We start from the raw sequence: 7329 nt of genomic DNA, 5'->3' as shown, positions 1-7329 counted from the left end.
AAAAAGATCTTCTCTGAACAAAGCCATACAGACCATCCCTAAATCAACCCACGCCTTTCGAAGTGATAGTTTAACTTCTCTGATTTTTTCCAATAATCTGCTCACTACCAAAGTCAGACTGACCAGCCTTTACTTTACTGGCATTTCCATTGCACCCTTTTTAAAAATAAAAATAGAACATTCACAAACCTCCAATCCTTTGGAACCTCGCCCTGTTTCTAGTGAGGATTGGGAAATGATCCTCATCATCTGCTATTTTCTCTCTGGCTTTGTTCAACAGCCTGGGATACAATTCTTCTGGCCCTCATAACTTGTCCACCTTCAAAGATGCCAGTACTTCTCCTCTCATTATGTTTACTGTATCTAACATTGATAGTTACACTGACAATGTCAAGAAATAGGGGCTTGTAAGAAAAGTACTGCAATAATCATGGGGGATTTTAATCATCTTGCAAATCAAATTGGCAAAAAGTTGCCAGAAGAATCAGTTCATAATGTATTCAGGACAGTTTATGAAGGAACATGCTGTGTAATGGGACCAGATTAATGACCTTGTAGTAAAAGATCATCTGAACTGTCAAAACGTGATGAATTTCACATTTATTTCCATATGATTCATGAAATTTGCAAATGCATCAGTTCATCTGGGAGAGGGAGATTATAAGCATTTGCTTAAAGTGTGACTCATCTGAGGGATGGATACAATTTTCATGAAGAATATTGAATCCTCATGTTACACATGGATAATTAGTTAATTGCCATGAGTTTACATTTTTTGCAATGGGACAGTGCTGATCCAAAAATGATAACTAGAAGAATGGGTTCAGAGCAATACTTAAGACTTTAAAAGTGAATGCAGGGGGCCAATGGTCAAATGTTCAGCACTGTGCTATCATTGAGTATCTATCAAGTATACTTTTTTCACATGAAAACAAATTTGAGCTGATTCATATGTCCAAGAGTATTGAATTCCATTCTCCTGGGTCATAGCTTTTGGATTGACCATGTGTACCTTACAGAAATTTCTAGCAGGGACTGTGAATGACAGAATTTAACGGTTTTGTCAAGTATAGATGGCAATTGATTGGAATGAAATCAAAATGAGTACATTCTGTAAAAATAGAACACAAAAACTAGAAAAACTCAGCAGGTCTGGCAGCATCTGTAAGGAAAGTAGAGGTTTGGCCATTTTTGCTGCAAGCACTTGAACTGTGCTGCACCACCTGTCCCTTGTGGAAGTTAATACCTTATTTACTTTGGTCAATAACATTCTATCCTCTAGCAGAATTAAGAATTCATTGGACAAGTAAACCCAGAGGTTCTTCCCCACCTCTGCCATTGTCTGGTAACTTTACCGACATAAATCTGGTAGGTTCAAGGATTGCTCCTAACACCACCTGTCCTGGGAACAAGAAGGTCTTACAGACCTTGTCTGTTTTGTGTCCCATTATCAGTGGAGGCTGAATATGTCTATTCATTGCAGCGAGAAGCTGAATCTTTCTAGTCATTTCAAAAACACTGCTTGTAGCTGCCTGGCCTGCCCCTGATTATATGCTCTATACTTTGTCACAAAAGAACATGGTCTTAAACTTATTTCCCATTCCCAAAATTGCTTGTTGGCCAAAGCTCTCAAAATACAAAAATACAGCATAAATCTATAATGTTCAGAAATGATGTGCTTATACAGACAATACCTTGAAATGTGATTCACATTGGTGATTCTTTTATATATAAGGCACACTGCAGCCCTTCAAATCTACTTTAAGTCTTCAAAAAGCAGGGGTTTCTGTATCCCCTGCTATAACGTGACTTCCTCAAACTCCAATACGCTGGTTAACATGATTTCTCTTTCATGCGTTGACCATACTTGATTTCTTTATCCAAGTGCCCTGCTATAGCTTCTGTTTATCATCCAGCTTTATCTGCTAATGCACTAAGGGTGGAGGCAAGTCAAATTTTATGGCATTTTCCGTCATTTTCAATGTTACCTTTTTATAATATTTTTGGGAAAACAAACACCTAGAAGATCAAGTGAAAAGAGGAGCCAGAGACCATCAGAAACCCCTGCAAGAGCTGTCCAATCTAATCCAGCCTATGACTTCAGAGCAAAGCTTTCTGACAGCAATCAAAGCACAATATCACAGGAAAACTGTTTTAAGTGGAGAATATTTTTGTTTCTCAAAATTCATGTAATTAATTGTAAGATGTTATTGGTAATAAGGTTTAGCAAATGCTATTAGGTATAGAAATGTTTGTTGTAAATCAAGAAAAAATAAAATTAACACTAATTGGGTGACGTGTTGCAACTGCAGAATGTGGGAGCTCTTTGAATCCAGTGTGATCAGGGTAAACTTCTGCAATAAGTGCTTTGGGTTTATGGAACTTCAGCTCATTATTTAAGCTGGAGACCAAGCTGCAAACACTGACACATTCGGAAGGGGGAAGGATACCATGATACTTTGTTCCAGGATGCAATCACACTCTTTAGGATAAGGCCTTCTAATTTGGTCAGGGACAGGAAGGTGTGACTGCAATTGAAGCAGAAATGCAGACTCAAAGTAGAAGTGGACAAGTCTCCAACTTGGCAGTTATCCAGCAAGTTTAAGGTGGTTATAGCCTGTGTGGATGAAAGCTGTGGCTGCCAGGTGAACGAATGAGTGAATTGACCACGACATTGTAATACGGGAGGCCACTCAAGGAAGAGGAGTAAATAGGAGTGTGGTGATGGAGGAACAATACATTTGGAAGGAGGGGAGGGGTGAAAAATAGCTATAATTCACTGCAGCCAAGAGCTGAACCCCAAAAGGCTGTGTTGCTTGCCTGGTGTGAGGATTCGGGACATCTGCTCTGGACTAGAGAGAAACTTGTGGTGGGAGGCAGAGGATCCAGTAGTCATAGGACGTTCTGCTTATGGAATATGAGCCGATTACCTCAGGTAGTAATCCCTGGATTACCACCCAAGATGGGTACAAGCAAGTTAATAAATACGTTGAGTTGAACATATTGCTCAAAGATTGAGGGAGAAATGAGTTTTGATTTGTGGGGCATTGGCATCTGTACTGAGGAAAGTAGGAGCTGTAAAGTAGGGATGGTAGACTTTTGAACTAGTGAGGGTAGGGCTCAAATTTGGGATCAATTAAAGAGGAAAGAAGGCAAAAGAGCAAGGTCAGAATAAGAAAAGCAATAATTGGAGCAGGACAGAAAGGGAAGGGGTGCAAACCTAAAGTGTGTGAGCAGGTAACGCCAAAGATTGCTAGATGGTAAACAAATGAGTTAAAGGCTTTGTATCTTGATGCATGTAGCATTTGTAAAGCAGATTAAAGACTCAAAGAATTAAATATTATAATAGTTAGACATGACTGCAATTTGCCAAGGCTGGAAGGTGAATGTTCAGAATGTGATATTTAGGAAGAATAGGAATCTAGGAAAAGTTGAGTGGGAAATGACAGTACAATAATGTGAAAACATAGAATCTTGGGTCAAGATACAAATAGTAAAAGGAAGTCACTTGCGGAAGTTACTTATCAGCCCTCTAATAGTAACCACACTGTAGAATGTAATATACAGAAACAAGTAATGGAGGCTTGTGTGAGTGCAAGAGCAGGGAGTCAGGATTAATTAATAATCCCATAGTAAGGTGCCCTTAGGTAGCAGTGATCATGGCACGATTTCAATTTTGGATTTAATTCAAGGGAGAGAATATTGGGTCTAAAACTAGTGCTTTTGAATTTGAGGACAATTATGAGAGCATGAAGATAGAGGTGACTAAAGTGGACTGGAAATTAAATTGAGGGATTAATCAATAGAGATGCAGCGAATAAACATTCAAGGAGATGTTTTGTATCTCAACAATTACATTCCAGTGAGTCAGGCTCCCTCAAAGGTTAGAGGCAGGTTAGAAAATTGGGCAGAATATAAAAAAGCAAACTGTGCCTTAAAAAAGGAGGGTGAAATTGGAGTATGAGAAAGTTAGCTAGGAATATAAAAACAGGTATGTTAAATGGAAAAAAGTAAAGTAAACATTGGTATTAATGAGAAAATAAGGAAACGGTGGATGAAACAGGTTTTTTGCCTCCATCTTCACTATAGAGGATACAAAACATCCCAGAAATTATAGTGAAGCAGGAGGTCAAAGATATCAAAGCGGAGTTAGGCCATTTGGCCCATGTCTACTTCACCATTTAATCATAAATGATGTTTCTTGATCCCATTCTCCTGTCTTTTCCCTGTAACCTTTGATTCTCTTACCATTCAAGAATCTATTTAACTGTCTTTAAATGCACTCAATGAACTAGCATCCCAAGCCTTCTGTGCCAGTGAATTTCATATTCATCACCCTCTGACTGAAGAAATTCCTCCCCCTTTCAGCTCTAAAGGGTCCTCCCTTTACTCTGATGCTGTGCCCACAGATCCTAGTCTCTCCTACTTAAGGAAACATCATCTCCACATCCACTCTATTCCTGCCTTTCAGTATTCTGAAAGTTTCAATGAAATCCCCCCTCATCCTTCGAAACTCCATTGAATACAAACCGAGTCCTCAAAACGCTCTTCATACATCAAGGTGATCATTCTCGTGAACATCCCCTGAAACCTCTTCAAGGCCTTAGATACAGGTCCAAAATTGCTCTCAATCCAAATTTGGTCTGACCAGAGCCTTTTAAAGCCTCTGCAGTATATCCCTGCTTTTGTTTTCTAGTCCTCAACGAATGCTAACCATGCTTCCTAATTACCAACTCATCCTGCAAGTTAACCTTGAGGGAATCCTTAATTAGGACTCCCAAGTTCTGAATTCTCTCCCTATTTAGAAAATACACCACTATTCTATCAAAATGCAAAACCTCACTTTCCCATGTTGTTTTCCATTTGCTGCCACTTTGCCCGCTCTCCTAACCTGCCTAAATCCTTATCTATTCTGCTCATTACCTCAGAATTCTAACATTTGTCAGATATGACCTCCTCTTGGCAAAATCGTGTTAAATTCACCCTATTTAACCTTGCACTTACAAGTACTCAATCTCTCCTTTTAATAATGGACTCAAACAACTGAGGTCAGGCTAACTGGCCTGAAATTTCTCCATCTCTTTTCTCCCTTCAACAGGGTTGTTACATTAGCAATTTTCCAACCTTCTGGGACCCTCTCTGACTCCAGTGATTCCTGAAAGATCACTAATGCCACCACTGTTTTCATCTATCTCCTTCAGAGCTCTGGGGTGTAATCCATCTGTCCAGGTGATTTATCCACCTTCAGGCTTTCCAGCTTTCCTAGCACCTTCTTAGTAATGGCCACCGCACTCACTTCTGCCCTCGACTCTTGAATTTTTGCTATATTACTGGTGTCTTCCACTGTGAATACTGACGGAAAGTACCAATTCAGTCTCCACCATTTTCGTTCCCCATTGCTACTTCTCCAGCTTTATTTTCCAGCGATCCAATGTCCACTCTTGTCTCCTTCTTACCCTTTTGTACATTGTCTTAAAAAAACCTTTAAAAGAGGAGAAAATTAAAACAATTAAGCACTAGAAAAAGTACTTAAATGATTATAGCCAATAGCTGACCAGTCCCCAGATCCTGATGCACTTCATCAGGTCTTAAAAGAAGCAGCTGTTGGGACTGTGACGGAGAACCCTGTCACTCGCCTTCTGGCATGCTCTTAAAAAGCCCATGCACATCATATATACTACACACACTGCTAGCAAGCCCTGTTCTGTTTGTGTTTTCCACTTCACTATCTGCATCTATTACATCCCTCCTTTTCTTGTGCAAGGACCCAAACAGTAGACAACTAGGGTCAGCTATACAATGCCTGTCCAACATTTGCACATATGCAGATCCCTGTTAGGAGATCCCATGGTCATGGGTATTTTTGATAACTCATGGTGCCTCGTACTTTTAAGTAGGTGATTGTATTTTATGGGAATCTCAAAATCCGGACTGTTAATTTGCATGTGATTTATAATGGTGTATGTTATTTGAAGCATTTATCTTGACCCAGCAACAATCCAAGAACAGTGATACTTTAAGGGTTGGGAGTTGTGTGAATTGAATATATCCCATGACCTTGCTCGTGACAAGTTAAATGTAATGTATACAATCAATTGCATTATTTCTGATGACATTGAGTTCCTAATAAAAATTCATATGTAATCCTTTGAGTAAGATTTTGCAATTTTTAAGGTGCTTTAGTTGTAGAGGCTTACCACCAGACACTGCTTTATGGTATTTTCAGCTGCAAATTGTAGGAAGCAATTTCCGAAACTACTTTCAAATCTCAGTACTTATATTAGTCATTAAAATTTCTCAAGCCCAAATAGTTGCATGAGGTGATTAAGTTTCTCCATTGAGTTGTCTAGTGTTTTACTGCTGCCCCAGTCTCTCCCAAAAGCCTGATGTTAGCTCTGTGATGACCAAAACTATTAAAGATGAATTTGGATTGTACAAACTGAGCATATGTTCTGATGTGGGAAAAATCCCAGCTTGTCCAGGATCTGCATATCTTAAAGATAACTTTTGAGGTGTACATCCTGATGTTGGCAGTGCAGAACACTTGGTTGTCAGGAGGACTTGATATATTAAAAATCTGCATATGATGGGATCATTTCTTCCTGTTCTGTGGACATCGAAAGTCTTTACTGTCTGACCTCACCTTTTTCCTTTTGTTCCACAAATCACCCTCTCCATTTATTTTCTCATCTTGTTTTTATTGTGACTCAATTAAATCTTTGATTCAAAACAGCAATCGCAATTTGGAGGCCTCTGCTCCTCTGTTTTGTGGATTACAAAAGTGTATGGAACATATGGTCGTGAACTTATGTATTTAATAATGGGGTAAAAGGCACAAGTAACAGTAAATACAGGAAAAACCCAGCAGACCCAGCCACAATGGTGGAGAGAGAATTGATGTTTTGTGTCAAGTGACTCTTCGGAAGTAGCATACATCTGCTGTTGAATACTCAGCTTCTGGGAGTTAAGTGACAATACTAGTCCTTAATAACCAGCTTTATCCTGGATTGCCTTTAGACAACTCCTCTTGACAAAATACCAGATGAACAGGGGATCTGACAATGATGGAACTGTCTGCTGATAAATACAACTGTCAAAAACACCAGAGAGCCTGATCCTTAAATCCTGCCTTCTATGGAAGACCAGGCTACATTCTGAATTCATGTGTCTGTAGAAAATTGCATGGCTGGATCGAATGGCGATGCTCGTGAACTGTCTGGAGTGTGATGGAATCCTCGCCACTTGCCTGGACTGCACAGTTCCAGTACAAATACCTCGACAACACCAAGAAGAAACCCATTGACTGGAGCCCCATTCACCTACTTAAAC

The sequence above is a fragment of the Carcharhinus amblyrhynchos genome, chromosome 8 (genome assembly GCF_965287045.1).
Source record: "Carcharhinus amblyrhynchos chromosome 8, sCarAmb.v2.hapA, whole genome shotgun sequence".
Lineage (NCBI taxonomy): Eukaryota > Metazoa > Chordata > Chondrichthyes > Carcharhiniformes > Carcharhinidae > Carcharhinus > Carcharhinus amblyrhynchos.
Note: the sequence above shows the minus strand (reverse complement) of the source record.